The following is a 19,088-nucleotide window of genomic DNA, read 5'->3' as shown; positions in this document are numbered from 1 at the left end:
GCACTCTTACAAGAGGCCAACACATCAGGCTGAGACTCAGCCTACCATTCTATAGCCTCAACTACCTCCCACCGCTAGAACCTTCCTCCAAGGATTCTAGAAGGCTACAGATCCATCACAGCTGGCACCAAGCCCTAGCATTTGTGGATGCACTGGCATTCACTTGGACAGCCAGCACACCTTGAAAAGATGTTCCTGACCAAGCCGCAACAAAACTCACAATGTCTCAGAAACGGCAAACCCACTCAAGGAACACGCTCACAACATGCTTCCCCACCTTGGGGTCTCTAAGGCATCATCCCATCACCATCCCCAACCCCGCCCAGGCACTGATGTGCTTGGACCAAAAGCAGCCATCTCCTTCCCTTCACCAACACAGGACACAGGAGGAAAACACAGAACAAGAGCTGAGACAGTTGTTCCACCCACCTACCTCCATACCTCAACCCTCCCCACCGAATCCAAGGACCACATGGGCATGCATTCCTCTCAACTATGTAATCAGTATTACAAGTAAAATATGAATTAAAAACATCTAAAGTCAGGGCCTTCTGAGAAGGAATGGTTGCCACTTGATCATGTCCTTTACTTCCATGTGCCCTGCTACAGGACTTAGCATTTCCCTTTCAGAGGAGCCTAACAATCCCAGCAGAACATCTCTGGAAAGGTTTTCACCTGGAGGCCAGATGAAATTCAAACTCCAATCATGTATTCACAACCTCAACATGAACTTTCTTAACTGCAACAGGAAGTGGTTTCCTTTGGCGCTTCTTATGAGTATTCAAATCAGCACAGCCAAGTGGTGTGCTGCTAAAACCGCACCTCCATGTCCAAGGGCTCCATGTTTATCCTAAACTTTTTCATTCACATTCGAATTTGTAAATAATTTACAGGCAAAAACAAGCTGCCATCCTGCACCAAGTACCAGGTAAGTTTCAGGAGACAGAGGAGAGCCAACAAACTCATGCCCTCAACAGCGGCTAACTCCATAGAGAAATAGAAAGCCCAGGTTAACATAAGATTGGACCAACAGTGAAATACACAATCAATATTGTTTGTATTATAGCAATGGAAATCATTTGATCTTTCCTACTTCTAACTTGTCAGCCAGCATACCAATAGTAGAGGACATTCAAAGATTAGAACACAAAGTGTTCCAAAAAGCTTCTTCTTCAGCAACATAAACATTGCATGAATTTCAGCACAGCAGCAACAACAAAATGTCAAACAATTTGATTTCAGCTTTCAAAGGAGAAATCTAATGGAGAGACAGAGATCTGCCTTCCACTGGTTCACTCAGCAAAGGGCCACAAAAGCCAGAGCTGGGTCAATCTGATACCAGTGGCCTGGAGCATCTTCCTGCTCTGTCACCCAGCAGTACAGCAGTGCAAGCACTTGAACCACACTCTGATGCTCTCCCAGGCACAACAGCAGAGAGCTGATTTGCAAGTGGAGCCACTGCCACTTTTTGAGTGGACCCCAATGTGCAGTACAGGTGCCACAGGGAGTTTTAGCCTGCCAGGCCATAGTGCTGGCTCCTCAAACAATGATCAGCTAAAAACATTCATGTGAAACATGAAGATCATGGAGTCCTCAGCTATCGCTCAATTCCCAGGCTCCTCAAGTGGGGGAAGGCAGTCAATCTTTAAAACATCAACTGCTTTCCAGCCTGGCCCAATGGCCTAGCAGACACATCCTCACTTTGCATGCACCACAATTCCATATAGATGCCGCTTTGTTTCCTGGCTGCTCCACTTCCCATCCAGCTCCCTGTTGGAGGGACAGCAGGGAAAGCAGGAGAGCAAGGCACAAAGTCTTAAAACCTGCACCTGCACCTGAGGCCCGCAAAAAGCTGCTGCATCATGGCTTCACATCACCTCAGCTCTGGTGATGGACCTGGCTGGGCTGCTGCGTCCACTGCTGTGCATGAGAGCTGAAACTATGGCCTGGCTGCTCTGGCCAGGACTGAAGCACCTGCCTGCCATCACATCATCCCCTGAATAGTGACTAACTCCATCAATCAATAGTAAGCCCAGGTTAATCTAGGATCAGACCAATAGTGAAATGCACATCACCAATATTGCTATCTATAGTGTAGGAAGGGACTATTTGATCTTTCTCATCATTTGTGAGCCATCAAACTAATACTAGGAGACACTGAAACAATTTGAACAATTTGACAGAAGTAACACAATAGGACACAAAGCATTTTGGAATGCCTTTTCAGCAACAAAAACTTACACCCATTTCAGCAGTACAACAACAAAATCAGTAAGGGATTAGTATAGGTTTGTATATGCTTAAGAATTGGCAAATGCAAGATATAATGGAACATAAACCAGTAAAATGATACATCTTTACAATTCTCAAATTGCTCAGTGAATTCACACATAAAAGAGGCTGCTTATAATGTTCCACTCACAAAAACGATGTTTGAAAAGGGAGGCAGGAAAGTAGCATCCTTGAGGGGTTCCCAATCCCGAATGCCAGCTGCTGATGGAATTCCTATTTGCAAGGGTTCTGAAACTCCATGTTGCATCCAGAGACACTCAAACTGTTAAAAAAAAAAGAGAGAGAGATTATATTAGAAGAGTATAGAACATACACAAACACATAAGAAATTACAGAAAATTTATTTCCACGTGTCTATTCTAGATTAAAGAAGTACAGGTGCACTAAGACCTTAATTTAGCAAGTTTTTACGTTCTTCTGAATCTATCTTAAACATCTGAAACACAAGTAGCATACAGCCTTTCTCAGTTGCTGATACCAAATGAGGATTTGAAGAGACCAGGTTACAGATGACCTTCCCAAGGTTTTCTCAAAATATTTGTAAACAGACTGTATACAACACTGATCTTGACTCTCTTTTCTTCTCCCCTCTTCTGTCTCTCAATTCTTCAAAACCTGATCTCATCCCAGTAATGCCCCATCTTAGCTGATGGAACCACCAGTGTTATGGTCAACGGCCCCAGAACCACAGAGGATACGCTAGGTCAGTATCCCTGAGCCATGCTCATCCTTCCTCTGCTTGAATCCTCGAGTGCAGTCACAGCAAACATGCCTCTGTTGAACAACTACAAAGGAGAGCTAAGGGGGAAATCTCCCAGAGAAGATTGGAGGAAATATCTGAAGACAATTGGCGGGAAAGCCGTGAGGAAAGACAAGAGCTGAAAACACCATGGTGCTGGCAGCAGGAAGGATCATGCTTTCAGAATTCTAGAAAACCTTTAAAGGGCAGGACAAACTGACTTAGTGGAGAAAATGAAGAACAAAAAAGAGATCGGCAATACTCCTCAATCTGAGAAAATGAAAGCATTCCTGAGTAAGGCAAGACTGCAGCACTACAATTATGTTCCCTTTTCAAATTTGGGGAACTCAGATTTTAGTCTACCTTCTTATCAAGAGACACTGAAAAACTCTTCCTTGGGTCTCATTAATATTCATAATACTCATCCATCTTATAAGCTTTCATATTATTAACAGTACCAGTTTTTGTTGTGTTGTTGTTTAAAGCAGAAAGTTCGGGAAGGCTCTAATTGCATCCTAGTTATCATCAATTCCCAGGAATCACAGGTACCTCATAGCCATTCTGCTGGTTGCTATGCTGAGGTCTGGTTTACATTTAATAAAAAGACTCCTCTTAAAATTGGCCAAACTTTAAGACCACCTGCCCATTCCCACTCAGTTGTACAGTGATAAAAGTGCTTCTCACATTTCATTTCATCAATGAAATAAGCAGAATCAGGCAGAACTGACATCTCTTCACTCAAAAACTACTTTGTCTCTGCCAGGTACAAAGAAAGGGTTAATAAAGAATAAACACAGGGAATAATATCATAAACACCCAGGATGCCGAACACTAAATGGTAACTTAAGTATTTGCCTTCCTTCACTTTCCAGTCCTTTATTCTCCCAAATGAAGAAACTAAAGGCTACATACATTAAAATTTCTCTCCTCCAACGTTTTTAGACATTAATATCATTGCTTAAAGCTTGTGTTCTATGACAAAAACTAGTATTAATTCTGTTTAAAGCAGCTTTCATCAACCTTAAATTATAATCGATGTTTTCTGACAATTTAACCTAAACACAATGGAAGAAACAGAAGAGAAAAACTACAGATGCAAAAACAAAAAAGATAAATGTCTCAAGTGCACTATGTGAATGTGAAATTCAATCTATTGGGTTGGTGCCATGGCTCAAGCTCATCCTTCATTCCAAACGACAACATCCCATATAAGCACCAGTCTGTTTCCTGGGTCTGGGAAAGTAGTGCACAGGGGTTTCCAGCCAATAGATGTCCACAGCATACCATCACTCAAGCACAAAATTAAAAAGATGTAAATGGGTGGGCCTTTCGTCCAGCAGTTAAGATGCCTGCATCCCACAGCAGGGTTCCTGGATTGCAGTTCTAGCTCTAGCTCCTAGATTCCAGCTCCCTGCTAATGCAGTTCAGGAGAGGCAGTGTGGGAAGGCTCAAGGGCTGGAACCCTCGACGGCATTCCCAGTTCTAGCCTTCAGCCACAGCCACAGCAGACATTTGGTGTGTGAACCAGCAAATGTAAACTCTCTTCATCTCTCTCTCCCTCTCTCCCTCTCTCTCTCTGTCTTAAAAAAAACTTGAAGTCTCCAGACTTTTTCAAACATGCCCCTCTGGCCAATATTAATTACACTATTAAAAGGGACTGATGAAAGTTTACTGTAGTCTCAAACCCTAGTTGAGTTTATGTATTTTGATGGGTTGATTTGTATTTATTTGAAAGTCAGAGCCACCGAGAGGGGGAGAGAGAAAAGAGACAGAGGTCTTCTCTGCCTTGGTTCACTCCCCACATAATCCCAATGAGACGAAAAGGGCCTCACCCAAACTGGAAGCTTCATCCAGGTCCACCACTGGGGTGCAGAGGACTCAGCACTCAGGACATCCTCCACTGGCTTCTCAAACACATCAGCAGAGGACTGCATTCCAAGGGGAGCAGTTGGGATTCCAATCAGAGACCATATGGAGTGCTGGCTGTGCAGGCAGCAGCCTTTACCCTTTTTGCCACAACACTGGCTATCAAGTTACAAATTTATCACTTTTACAAGATTAAACTGATGTATAAATCTCTCTTTTCTTATTCCACTGTTTTTTGTTTGTTTCTTTGTTGATTTGTTTGCTTTTACAAATTCCTTCTGAGGGCCCAGGGTGGTGGCCTAGCAGCTAAAGTCCTCACCTTGAATGCGCCAAGATCCCATGTGGGCAACAGTTCTAATCCAGCAGCTCCACTTCCCATCCAGCTCCCTGCTTGAGGCCTGAAAAAGCAGTCAAGGACAGCACAAAGCCTTGGGACCCTGCACCCACGTGGGAGACCTGGAAGAAGGTCCTGACTCCTAGCTTCTAATCGGCACAGCACTGGCTGTTGCAGTCACTTGGGGAGTGAATCACTGAATGGAACATCTTTCTCTCTCTCTGTCTCTCCTCCTCTCTGCATAATTTTAACAATTAAAATAAATAAACCATTGAAAAAATTCCATCTGCCCATTATGGTTTTAAAACACAAAACAGATGCAAGCATTGTAGCACAGCAGCTTGAGCTATGCGTGGGACTTACCCCAAATAACTGCATGCGGTTGTGACCTGCTTCTACTTCCAATCCAGCTTCAACCTCTCATACTTGGCAAGCAACAGATGATGCTGCAGGGATTGGAGTCCCTGTCATCCATGCACAACACCCACAGGGCCTTTCAGTTCCAGGCTTTGGCCTCAGGCAGTGCTGGCTCTGCAGGCATTGGGGGAGTGAACAAGCACGTGAAAGACACCTGTTCATCTCTTCACCTTTCTCTTTCCTTGCTCCTCAATTCAGATCAGCTCAGCTCAGTTTGCCAACTGGGGTGTGACTCAATGGATGAAGTTTTTTTTTTTCTCTCTCTTGCTCCTTCTCTGTTGAGCTGACCTACCTTTCCAATAAAAATAAATAAATCTTTATAAAAAGGAAAGAAGGAAAGAAAGGAAAGGAAAGGAAAGGAAAGGAAAGGAAAGGAAAGGAAAGGAAAGGAAAGGAAAGGAAAGGAAAGGAAAGGAAAGGAAAGGAAGATAATATTTGGGTTTTTGACATCTCACAATAAACTGAGTGCATCTCTCTGGCAGTAAAACCACTAGATATATTTCGGGAGGGGTGACAGTTTACTGCCCACATCAATAAACCAAATTTCGAGTTCAACACATTGAACGGGAGGAAAGAAGCAGCCTCAAGCAGAGGTGCACAGACATGCACTGTTCCCACTGGAAGTCACAGTAGTCTTTTCATACTACTTTTATGAAGTAGTACGAGTGGCTTTAAAAGCAGTTAACTTCCTTATTAACTAAAAGCATTTCAATGCTTTAGTACATGTTGCAATTTCAGGATTAACTAAATAAAAAATGAGATTCAACTCAGGGAATTTTACTTCATTCCCTCAAATCAAACAATTACTAACCAAATGAAGTGCTTGTTTCCCATTTACAGAGCAATAAAATGTGTCCTTCTCTCTTTATCAAAACAGAACACCTTACAATGCACACTGGGCTCCTACATTCTCAACCAAGCAAGATGCAACAATGAGTATGTTGAAATTCATACTATGAACAATACAATCATAAATGCACTGTAATTCTTCAAAGACCCACATTAAGTGAAAAAGATAAAATTACATGAATGTTAACTCAAAAAGAAAAAGGAAGAAAAGGGCCCGGCAGCATGGCCTAGTGGCTAAAGTACCTCCCCTTGAACACCCCGGGATCCCATATGGGTGCTGGTTCTATTCCCAGCAGCTCCACTTCCCAGCTCCCTGCTTGTGGCCTGGGAAAGCAGTCGAGGACGGCCCAAAGCTTTGGGACCCTGCACCCATGTGGGAGACCTGGAAGAGGTTCCAGATCCTGGCTTTGGATCGGTGCAGTACCGGCCGTTGCACTCACTTGGGGAGTGAATCATCGGACAGAAGATCTTCCTCTCTGTTTCTCCTCCTCTCTGTATATTTGCCTTTCCAATAAAAATTAAAATAAATCTTTAAAAAAAAAAAAAGGAAGAAAAGCACAGTTATCATAAAACACTTGGCCTGAAACTCCACACTCCACACTGCTCAACTACCCTCGGGACATTCCTGAGTGGACCCCACAGGGTTTCCAATAGCAAGGTGCCTCTACCACAGGAGCAGGAATTCAACTCGTGCCTTCTACAAGGCCTATGCCTACACTACCCCGGGGTCACACACAAGCAAGTTGTCTTCTAGCAAATTGCATTTTCAATCACAAGAGCATTAGATAAATACGAAGAATGAAACTTCATCTCACATCTAAGTTTTTCAGGTCATGACAGTTTACCTAAAATATTTTCCCAAGCTCAGTTTAGGTACCTCTGCCTCTACATCCACATTTTGCTTCAAAGGAAACTTCCAAATGTCAACATGTTCATGGTGAGTAGTAGCTTGCATAGCTGTAGGGTCAGCACAGTGTCCATTCTCTGAATAAAAAACGAAAGGATGGGCAACTGTCACAACTCACTGAGAATCAACATACATGTACAATACAGTTATGAGTTCAGCAAACCATGATTCAATCAGAATGATTTCATAGTCCATGATATAGTTATTTAATTGCAAATACTTGGTTTTCCATGTGTTATGTTCCTTTGATTCACAGAACAAAGAACCCTTAATTTTGTAAAGGAAAAAGTTCCAATTCGAAAGAACTAGAATTGTGTACAAATTGTGCACAAGTTTTGCCATAATCAGTAGGTCCTATACTGTTATCTGACTCAATATTCAAAAAGCAGGCATTACACATGCTCCATTTTAAATTCCATGGAATCAATTCTCAAAATTCAACTGCTTCAAAACATGGCTGATAGAAGGAAAAATGGACAAAACTGCAACTTGACAGCCAAGGTTCAATAATCAAACTGCTAACAATGCAAGCTGTCACCTTCTCATGATAAAATTCCTCAGAGTTAGGAAAACATGCATTTGAAATGTTCCTCTTGTGCTCACTTCCCATGAAAATAATTGGTCAAATTGATTTAAAATAATGTGTAATGCTGATCAGTTAATAATCAGAGAACTTTTTCTTCAAAAAGAAACTTAATCACAAAATAAAACCATGCAACTCTTTCCATGATCACATGTCAGAAACCTGAACAACACAGTTCAGTCACTATATGGAATTTTCTACCTGCAGAATAAAAAGGATAAGAAAAAAGCAGATGAATGCATCCTCTACCAAAGACCACTGTGAGGTTTCCTACACTTGCTCACCTCACACAGCCCTCCAGCACTGACACTGCCCACCCAGGAAACACAACACTTTTAGGGGCCAAGATCATTCAAGCAGTGCAAAGTAATCAGAGTTCCTTGAAACTCAGCCAGCTCCCAGAACAAGAGCAGCTGACAACACTAACCAACTCCATTAGACACCATTTATGAGAACAGGAGCTGGTTGTTGAGAACAACTGAACTGTCTACAGCCTAGTCCATTTGTCACTGCCTGACAAGTTGTTGACAGCTGGACCTGGTAATAAGCCATGTGGACTTCCAAAACCAACACATTGTCATTATATTATTCACTGTTTGCCTGTTGGGTTCCGTGCACGTGTCCAGCACAGATCCATGGCCTCCCACAAAAATACTAACAGTAGACCATACTGTGGTATCACTCAGGACAAAGTGGCTGTGTTCTTGTGCTCAGAACACAGGTTGGATCTTACACAAAATCATTTCCCTTTTTCTGCATGCTACGGAAGAAGCCTTTTCCTAGACATAGCCCTGGTTGCTCAGCATCTCAGGTCTTAAGTGCTGTGTGTTGCACCCACCAGGAGGAGCAGCCTCCACAAAGCTGAGACACTGCCACCAATGTCTGCTCATGCACAAGAGACATCCAGCAAGCCTCCTCCACCTGCACAAAACCCTGCTGGGAGCTACAGCAGCTGCAGGTGAACCCACTCACTTTGTGGCATGGAACCCAGATTTTGCACCTGAACTGCTCAATGTTGTGCAACAATAGTTTGAGCAGGAGAAATTAAGTTAAACAGTCTAAAAAAGGTTGTTGAACTTCCTCCTGCTTTTCCCCCTATAGAATGGGATAGAGTCCCTGTAGATTGTAGTTAGAAACCCTGAATCTAATGGAAGCATAATTCTATATTCTTGCAATAATATGGGGGGAAATGGCAGGAGGGGAAAAATGGGAATGGAGAAACGTGAAGGAGAAAGAATGAACCCCTAAGCTACCAAAAATGTATCTCATAAAAAAAAAATGAAAGAATTAGTGGATGAAGGGAACATGGGTTTTGTAGCCACTCTGTATTATGACAAAGATCATCTTGTCTGGGGGGTATCAAATTTACATCATTATCAAGGAAGTGGTAGCCCTCAAAACAAAGCAATGAGGTACTTTGCACCATGTTCAATAAACACAAGATGTTCCAAATTCAGCATTCACAATGTATCTTCTATTCGGCATTTCAAAACAAAATCCCTAAGGATTTCAGAGAAAACACACTGCCAATTCTAAAGCTGATTTGCAACTATTTAGAAAAACTCGCTGCACTTGTCGTATCTAGCAGCCACAGGTTTGACTTTTGAACTGTCTCTCTGATCCAATGAATACTAACAATTAGGACAACCATGTTTCAGCACACAGGTTAAGTGATTCACTAATGTGATTACAGTGCAGCTGGCCCTTACACACCTTCTGAATCCCCTCCACTATTCTCTCACTCTTGTTCAGCATACCGCATCAGGCACAGTGAAAACAGACGGTCTCATGAGTAACCCCCTACTCCCATTGTGCTGCAGTCCTCATCTCGCCACCAACTGAAAGGTTATGACAGGTGCACACAAAGAACTGATAGCCAGCAACTGAGGACCAGGCAGGTGCCCAGAGCACAGTGCCACCCACGCAAGTGACCCAAGCACCCATGGTAGCCCTCAGTCATGTCAGGTTCTATTTTGAGAAAAAATGAATGATGATAGGACCTCTAGAACCAATGAATAATGGGTCCTTCCTTCTTTCTGTCTCATTTTGCAAGCCCGTGCAGGTTTTTTTTTTTAATGGTTTATTTTTATTAGAAAGGGAGATTTACAGAGAGAAGACATAGAAAGATCTTTCATTCTCCCCAAGTGGCCGCAACAGCAGGAACCCAGCTGATCCAAAGCCAGCAGCCAGGAACTTCTTTCTGGTCTCCCACGAATGTGCAGGATCCCAACCTTTGGGCCATCCTCTTCTGTTCTCCCAGGCCACAAGCAGGGAGCTGGATAGGAAGTACAACAACCAGGACACAAACCAGTGCCCATATGGGATCCTGGTACATGCGAGGTGAGGATTTAGCCATTGAGCTGTCACACTGGGCCCTTTTTCCTATTCTCTCATTGCTCTTTTAAAGAGACAAAGTTGAGAAAGAGAGAGATTCATAATTCCCAGAAGACAGAGGCTGCTTGGACAGCATTTCCAGCCCAACCTTTAGCTCCATGCAGCGACCTTGATTTTCCACCTAATATTCTCTGCTTGGACAGTGGGCCCAACAGCTCCGGCACCACTTCTCAGGAGATTTCAGCCAGGCTTTCCTGTCTTATGATCCTGTTTAAGACTTTCTTATGCAGCTAATACAAACAGGAACAAAATCTAGCTAAATGACACATTTTATTACATGTTTCCTGAACATATGCAGACTTTTTAAAAAGGCGAAAGATGTATACAGTCTGAAGAGAAACCAGAGTATATGCAGATTGTAATTGCTATTACTACCAATACTACTACTATTTCTGAAGAGCAGAGATAGAGACTCTCCAACTGCTGGTTCACTCTCCCAGGGCCCTCAACTGCCAGAGCTGAGCCATGCCAGGCCAGGCCAGGAGCCACGAGCTCCATCTAGGTCTTCCACTTGGGTACTAGGGACCCAAATACTCAAGTCACCTTGCGCTGGTTCCCTTCCCAAATGGCCACAAAGGTCAGAGTTGGGCCAGACTGATGCCGGGAGCTTCCTGTGGGTCACCCATGTGGGTGCAGGAGCCTGAGCACTTGGGCCATCTTCTGCTGTTTTTTCCAGGCACATTAGCAGAGAGCTGCATGGGAAATACCACAACCACGACTTGCAATTGCTGCCCTTATGGGATGTCAGTGTCAGATGAGTCTGACATGGCACAAAATGTCAAAGATGCTAACCTGACAAGCACAAATTTTGAAGAGGAATTCACTCAGGTCCTAGGAACTCATGGGCAATTGTCTTCAAACAAAGAAGATCTGGTTAAGACACCTCCAAGTGTTACTAGAGGCCTCCAGGAGGAAAACATGCCTATAAGAGTCTCCACAGATGACAGAACATGTTACCTTAAGCCAACCTTCAAAATCCCTCCAAGAAGTGATAGAAAAGCTAAAAACAACCACTGGTAGACAAAGAAGCCACAGTCAGGCTCCTCCAGGAAGAACTGCACAGAATGGCTTCTTCAAAGGCTCACCCCACCGCACTGGAGACAGAACACCAGCAAATGTCTTCAGAAATTAAGCAACTTGGCATCAAATGACAGCCTAGCAACCGGCTGTTTGTGTCCTGGCTGTTCAACTTACAGTCTAGCTCCCTACTTATTACCTGGCAAAGCAGTAGAGAATGGCCCAAAGCCTTGGGACACTGTCCCCATGAGGGAGACTCGGAAGAAGCTCCAGGCTCCTGGCTTTGCATCAGGTCAGCTCTAGTCATTGTGGTCACTTGGGGTGTGAACCAGTAGATCTTCCTCTCTGTCTCCCCTTCTCTGTATAAATCTGCATATCTGAATTTCCAAAAAACACAAACAAAAAACACGAAACCTCCTTTTTAACAGTAAAATAAAGTAGTACAGAGTATAAAAGCCCACAGAATACTTCCTTATTCTTGGTATGTATCAAATATATGATCTTAGGGAAACAAATGGAGTGATTTGTTTTACTCCATGGGACTTCCATTCTTCTTCCCTCCAGTATTTATTTACCTAGGATCAATGCACTATGCTGAGAAAGCACAGCCACGTAAGAAAGTATCCCTAAGCTAAAACAAACAAACAAACAAACAAACAAAACAACTCAAGGGTCTAGCAAGATAGCCTAGTGACTTAATCCTTGCCATGCCTCCACTGGGATCCCAAATGGATTCCAGTTTGTGTTCTGGCTGCTCTGCTTCCCTGTCACCTCCCTGCTTGTGGCTTGAGACAGCAGTAGAGGATGGCCCAAAGCCTTGGAACTCTGCACTCCTATGGGAGACCGAAACGAAACGCCTGGCTACTGGCATCAACTGGTTCAGATGCAGCTATTATTGCAGACACTTGGGGAGTGACTCAGTGCACACAAGATCTTTCTCTCTGTCTCTCCTTCTCTCCAGAAAGTTGCCTTTCAATAAAAAAGTAAATGTTTAAAATCAATTGAAAGCATACAAAATAAACATTAAAGAACCAAGGTGGTACATGTCTATCAAATATCATACTCAAGACATTTCTACTCCTCAGCTGTAGTTAACACTGCATTAATAATCACAGGACTCTACGGAGTGTAGAGGGGATGATGTCTATTGGCTGCTTGAAATCGAGGCAGAGGTGGAAGGCACTGGTACCTGCACAGGCACCTTGCAGGCATCATCACATATCCAAGGTAACTGATACCTCTCACCTTTGCTCTGCTAGCAAGGGGTATTTTCTAAAACTCTAGATTCCTTACTTCATCCATCCAGCTACCGAAAAGCAGAAAGTGCAGAGGAATAACTTTAATTTCTTTTTTAAGGTTTAATTTTATTGGAAAAACAGATATACAGAGAGGAGACACAGAAAGGAAGATCTTCCATCCACTGGATCCCTCCCCAAGTGGCTGCAATGGCCGGAGCTGAGCTGAACCAAAGCCAGGAGCCAGGAGCTTCTTCTGGGTCTCCCACACAGGTGCAGGTCCCAAACTCCGGGCTGTTCTCCACTATTTTCACAGGACACAAGCAGGGAGCTGCATGGGAAGCAGGGCCACTGGAACACAAATCCACACGCATATGGGATCCCGGTGTGTGCAAGGTGAGGACTTTGGCCACTAGGCTACTGTGTCAGGCCTGATTAATTTCTACTAGCAAACAACAATACATCTTCTCCCCTTACTGTGTCAGTAACTCTAAGCTTTAGAGATCACAAAAATTTCTCCAGCACCCACACTGTCGATTTCCAGCCTCTAGAGCTGTGAGAAAATCAGTTCTGTTGTGAAAAAAGAGAGAGAAATTTAAAAGCAAAATGAAATAGAAAGGTCCAACTCGATCCTGGTTTGATCCCGCACAATGCTGATAAGATTGAAGAGATCAGTCCCACATCATAATTTATATACCATGAGGTATTAAGTAGTAATATAACAAAGGACAGCTTAGAAAAAATTTGCTTTGGACACAAATTAACACATCAACATTCACTGAAAAGGCTTAATAATTTAAAGTGTGGCAGTGCCAGTACAATGCTTCAATGGCTAAATCCTCACCTTGCTAGTGCCATGATCCCATATGGCCATTGGTTGTCGTCTTGGATGCTCCGCTACCCACCCAGCTCCCTGCTATGGTCTGGGAAAGCAGCAGAAGACGGCCCAAAGCCTTAGGATCCTGCACCTTTGTGGGAGACCAGGAAGAGGTTCCTGGCTTCAGATTAGCTCAGTTCAAATTGCTGTTGCCAACCGGGGTATGAATCAATGGATGAAATTTTATTTCATGTCTCTCCTTCTCTCTGTAGATATGACCTGCGTATCCAACAGAAATAAATAAATCATTCTAAAAAGGAAGGAAGGGAGAGAGGGAGGGAGTGAGGAAGGAAAGAAGGAAGAGGAAAGAAAAAAGAAAGAAAGAAAGAAAGAAAGAAAGAAAGAAAGAAAGAAAGAAAGAAAGGCAATATTTGAGTTTTTGAAATCTCACAATAAACTGAGTGTATCTCTCTAGCACTAAAACCACTATATATATAATATGTTTTTGTGTGTGTGTGTAGGTATATATGTATATATGGATTTGGTGTGACACTTTACTGCCCACATCAATAAACCGAATCTCAGGTTCAACAGAGTAGAACAGGAGGAAAGCAGCAGCTCAACTAGAGGTCCACAGACATGCACTGTTCCCACTGAAGTCACAGTAGTCTTTTCAGTACAGAGGTTTCCCTAATTGTTTTTTCTTTTTGGTGATTCACAACATTCTGACATGGTTGTGTCCAATGTGTCTATCAAAAGGGAAGTTCAGAGAGGAAAAAAAAAGGTGGGGGGGGGGAGAGTGGAGGGGGCTAGAGATTGAGGTGGGGAAGAAGAGGGAGAAAAAGACTGGGAGAAGGGGAAGGGAGTCAGAGAGGGAGACACGGAGGGGAAATCTACATCAGCAGGAACCTAGAGTGTTGAGTCTGAGCCCCACACTGAACTCAGGAACTTCCACACGGGATCCACGTGTCTTAACTGGCATGTACAAACTGCAAGGAGAACCACCTGCCGCCTGTCCAGTTTTGGCCTTGTTTTGTGTGCAGAGAATTGCTTATCACGCCACACAACCACCGCGGGCAGCCCCTCCCAGTCTTGGTAAGCAGGTCCCGTGTTGGGCAGATCTTTCAGTGTCATGTGGAAAATGCCCAACTGAGTCACTACAGTTTTAGAAGTTGCCTAATCACTACAGGACATGCATGGTTTAGTGCTAACATGAGCCTCGCTCCCATTTCTGAAGTCTAGAGAAAGGTCGTGCTATCAACAGTTGCAGTGAGGCCAGCCAACTCAAGGCTCTCCATCTTTCCAGCACTCATTTGGCAGCACCGCTTCAGCTTCAGAATCGACTGGTGCCTGTCCTCTAAAGCCATTCTTGCCAAGCTCCCCCCTTACAGGAAAAAAACAGGTACCACACAGTTCCTGCCCCAAAACACACACACACACACACACACACACACACACACACACACACACACACACAAGTATATTATCAGGAGATGGAAACTCTACCTGAATTGCAAGTCAAGTCCTCCTGGGCTCACTGGTCGCCTGGAATACATCTCCATCCCTGAAACATCATTTGACAGACACAATGATTATGCTCCATGGCTTAAACGACAGGAACCAACAAGATCAGGAGGCAGCCAACAACTGAGTTCTATGCTCACGCAAACTAGCCCACCTAGATCAATGAACTGGCTCACCCTCTGGAAGGCTCTTCTGCTCACAGCACTTAAGCAAAAGCTGCATAATCATGGCCCTAAATGAAACCTGAACCTTCCTTCGGCCAGCTCTGGCTTTTTCAGTTTACCTCCTTTGCTTCCTTCCAGCCCCTCTGTTGATTTCATTTATTTCTACTGGGGACAGGGCACTTGATATTACAGAAAACATGATTATCAGTTATAACCTCCATAAAAACCTTCCCTACCTCTGCTTCTAGCCGTCCACACAGCAATTTTGGGCACAGAATCCCTGATGCCTACTTTGGAACAGCGGCCATGTCTGGGCCATACTAGTGTCATCAGAGGCTAAGAGAATCGTGACCAACAGGTTTGCAGAGGCTCCCCACTCGATGTGGTCGGGGCAGACTGTTCTATTCCCATATGGGAACCGAGCTTTTTTGGGATGCTGATAACCACTTGGGGGAGGCTGCCCTGTGGGGAGGCTGACCGTCACAGGGCAGGAATCAGGTACAATGTAGATTTATGTATAATGTAGATCGCCTGCGATCAAGTGTCAGAGAGGGACTGGAGTGCTCAATCCCAATGGTAGGAAGTTCTACAGAGACTGTGACAGATGGGAATGAAGTGACCATGAAGGATCATCCCTTACAAACTCATCTTTCCCCTAAGACAGAAAGCCCTGGTTTCCAGCCTTCAGGATGCATCAGCAGAACAATGCTTCAAGCCTTTGCGAAGGACTTCGGGAGGAAACTCACTTTCCCTTAACTGCAAACTAATCGTGAGACTAGTTAGCTCTAATTCAGGTGTAGTCCTGCCGGTGGTAGAAGACAGCGGGCCCTCTGCCCCTGCCAAGAACCAACACCCTTACTAAGAACTGGACGGACTGTCCCGATGCAGAGTTCAAACAAGTGTCCTCTGGCAGGCGAGGCGCTTCTCCTCACCCAGTCAAAAGCCGGGCGCACACCCCACCACGCAGCAGCCTAACCGCCATTCCAGGCTGGTTTAACTGGTTCCAACGACGGAAGCCCACTGACACAGCAAAAAGTCTCAAACTTCTGTGGTTGAAGAGCATGAAGAGCAAATACCCTTCCTTCTTCATGACCACCTCAACAAGTGCCACAAACCAGCGTAGCCAGGATTCCGCTGCGGGCGTTAAGACCCAGCGAAGTCCTTCAAGCTGAGGCATTGCGCAGGCGCCCGCAAAGCACCATCCCTTGGCGCAGTCTCTGCTTCTGAGAGGGGGAGGGGCCCAGAAGAATCGCTCTGCATTCTGGGGGGTGTAGTTTACCTCCCAGAGGAGATGCCTTTTTGGCGCCTAGACAATGAGGTCCTGTGAACTACACTTCCCAGCATGCCGCTCTCCAGGGTACGGTGCGTGAGCAGAGAGAGGAGGGCCCGGCAAGCCGGTTGCGCCGGCAGGAGGGAATGCGCGTGCGCACTGGGCCGGCTCGTCCTGTTCCGTCCCAATCATTGTAAACAGGCGGAGGCTGGGCGGGGTGGGAATGGGGCACCCGAGACTGGGCAGGGGCGCTGCGCAGGCGGCGGCCGCGTGAGCGGGAGGAAGCGGTGGCCGCGGCGGGACGGGCGGTCGCGCAGCAGCAGGCACAGGTCAGTGGCTCGGGTCGCGCGCAGGGTGGCGGCGATGCCCCTCGGCTTCCTGCGGAGCCCCTCTCCCACCCCGGCCTCGCGCCCACGTCTGTCAGGCAGCGTGCGAGGCTCGGCGCCCGCCGCGGCACGGTGTGTAGTTGGGGGGTCGGGGGCGTGGCTGCCCTTTTTCTGGGGTTCCTCCCGGGAAGGCTTCGCCCACTTCCCTGGCTCCCAGCGCAGCCCGTCCGCCGCGCTTGCCGGACAGGCCTCCTTAATGGCACCCACGGTTGGGATGGGGTGCTCTGGGGCTGGGGAGGAGAGCCAGGGACCGAGGCCCTCTCGGGTTGAGTTTTCGGGGCGTCCCTGGCCAGGGAGGAGGCCACCGCTCTTTCGCAGCCCTGACTGCTGGAGTCGCACCTGTGTTCACCTGTCGACCTGCACGGCCGGTGCAGCAGGCATGCCCCCCGGGGTTGCCCACGGCTGGCACTGAGCTGAGGGCGCCTGCGGGGACTGCGGTCCTTAGCTCAGGTTTCAGTGGTCACGGTCAGGCAGGTCTCAGGTGGGCGAGTGCTTTCTCCACTCACGTTCCAGTCTCGCCCGTGTCCAGCTGCTTGGTTGAGGCCAGCAGTCGTGCTCGGCTGCCTCTCTGTTTAAATGGAGCAGGGAACAGGTTTTACAGACCGTTCAGGTCTCAGTCTTCCCCGAAGTCATTAGGCTGTTTGGAGTCTGGGAATGCGTTATTGCAGAGCCTGCCTCTTGAGCAAGCAGCGTTGTTTGCTCCCAGGCCTAGTGGCCTTCTTAAAGATCGTTAAAATTTTACCTCGAGATATTGCCAGCATTCCTGGGGAAAATAAGGTACAGGCGTTTGCACATTGAATTGGTGCACCCAGCCTCATTTGAAACGGGTTCATGCATTTTTGTTTTTGCTTAGTGGAGCGGTCGTGTTCTAATGCTGGCTCCTCGGCTGTTACTTAGAAAATGTTTTCAGTGGAGGTAACAGATGGCCCCGCTTTGGGTTTAATGGTAACTTCTAAAGGAGTACAGGAGACCGAGAAGGAGAAAGTTGACTTTCTGTCTCTAGGATTGTATTGAGTATTTTCCTTAAAAAACAGATGAGTAATTGCCGTGGGTGGTCGTGGCTGTAGGAAAATCTGTAGGGTGGTCCCCAGTTTCATTGAATTGTCCACCGGTTTTATGATTGTTGAGAAGCACTTCTTAAAGTATCAAGGAGCAGTGTAATGCTTGGGTACTGGGCTAGCTATGTCTCCAAAGTTCTATTTCCTGCAGCTTTTGCAGGGGCCATTTTTCCTGCGGTTTAGAAAGATGTGACGTTAGAAAACTATAGTAAAATAATTTGTATAGGTCTGTCTGCACGGTTTTTTGCTTGGTGAGAAGAGAGTAAGTCCAGAATATACCCTGAAAATAAGCTGTTTTTAAGAAGAGCCTCCTTGTTGGAAGCTTCTGTTGGTATAGGTGGGAAGGAGTGAGGGAAAATGCATGTTATTTAAAATATGAGGATTACTGTGTAGGAAGTGCCATGCTAGTTTAAAGATGGGAACCACATTGTTGAGGCTCTCTGGATAGTCAAACTTTGTCCTTGAGTTTGAACTGTCGGCAAGGCCACTAAGTTTCTAAAGTGGTTTTGATTGGAGAAATAATGGGGCACTAGTGAATTTGCAAAAGAGGTACTGGTCAGATTCTTGGAGGAGCCCAGCAGAGCTGGAGGAAAGGACAGGGCAGGGAAAACTGTGTGGGAGGAGATGAGAACAGCCTGCAGGCTCGGAAAGAGGGGACCCTGAGGGGGAGGGAGCAGGGACCAGTGCCTGGGAGGCCTCAATCGCACAGTAGCGTCTGCAGGGACCACTAACCAGAGACTAGGTGGGTGGCAAGACCAACCGGGGAGGTAGGGACCAAATTATACGTAGTCATTTCATCAAAGTAGCTTCAACTCCAGCTTGCAGCTAATAAAAGTCACGGGGGTGAGACAGACACCTAAGTTTGCTCACTCTGTTTTAATCCTTTAATTTTATTCTTATTTTTAAAGATTTTAAGTGTATTTGAAAGGTAGAGAGAGGAAGATATAGAGAAGGGCCGTGGGGGAGAGAGAGTGTGTGGGTCTGTCTGCTGGTTCACTCCCCAAATGGCTGAAGCCGGGGAGGCCTGAATTCCATCAAGGGCCCAGCTACTTGAATCGTGTCCTGCTTTCTTGCTAGGCACATTAATTACCGGGGATTCAGTGGGAATCAGAGTGGCCAGGACTTGAACCAGTTCTCTAGTGTGGAACACTGGCATTGTAGGAGGCAGCTTAGCTCAGATCACTGGCTCCTCACTCCATTGTAGCAACCCCGCTGTGTGTGCTGTGTGCCAGGAAG

General features: G+C 45.7%; 1 protein-coding gene and 1 long non-coding RNA gene across 7 annotated transcripts in view; one reads left to right on the top strand and one right to left on the bottom strand.

Moving 5' to 3' along the window:
• Window positions 1–354: 354 nt before the first annotated feature.
• Window positions 355–16,320, bottom strand: LOC121155807. 5 transcript variants are annotated; one of them, XR_005883719.1, is made up of 5 exons: window positions 16,215–16,320; window positions 14,957–15,014; window positions 7,375–7,481; window positions 2,423–2,554; window positions 355–365 (listed from the first exon to the last, which is right to left on the bottom strand). It is a non-coding gene; the product is annotated as an uncharacterized LOC121155807 (long non-coding RNA). The 5 variants fall into 5 exon arrangements; XR_005883718.1 differs by lacking the exon at window positions 355–365 and having other exon boundaries at window positions 2,217–2,554; window positions 16,164–16,320; XR_005883717.1 differs by lacking the exon at window positions 355–365 and having other exon boundaries at window positions 2,217–2,554.
• Window positions 16,321–16,623: 303 nt separating this feature from the next.
• Window positions 16,624–19,088, top strand: part of RALBP1 (ralA binding protein 1) — a 48,529-nt gene continuing 46,064 nt past the window's right edge. Inside the window, exon 1 of one of the 2 annotated variants that reach the window (XM_040979235.1) lies at window positions 16,624–16,737. The gene's annotated coding sequence lies outside the window, so the exon portion shown is untranslated. The remainder of the gene's footprint in view (window positions 16,738–19,088) is intronic. The other variant, XM_040979234.1, reaches the window with a different exon arrangement.

Source organism: Ochotona curzoniae, unplaced genomic scaffold, assembly GCF_017591425.1.
Source record: "Ochotona curzoniae isolate NIBS_2020 unplaced genomic scaffold, NIBS_Ocur_1.0 contig_3176, whole genome shotgun sequence".
NCBI classification, from domain to species: Eukaryota; Metazoa; Chordata; class Mammalia; order Lagomorpha; family Ochotonidae; genus Ochotona; species Ochotona curzoniae.
The sequence above is the reverse complement of the archived record's forward strand: the minus strand, read 5'-3'. Positions and strand labels throughout refer to the sequence as shown.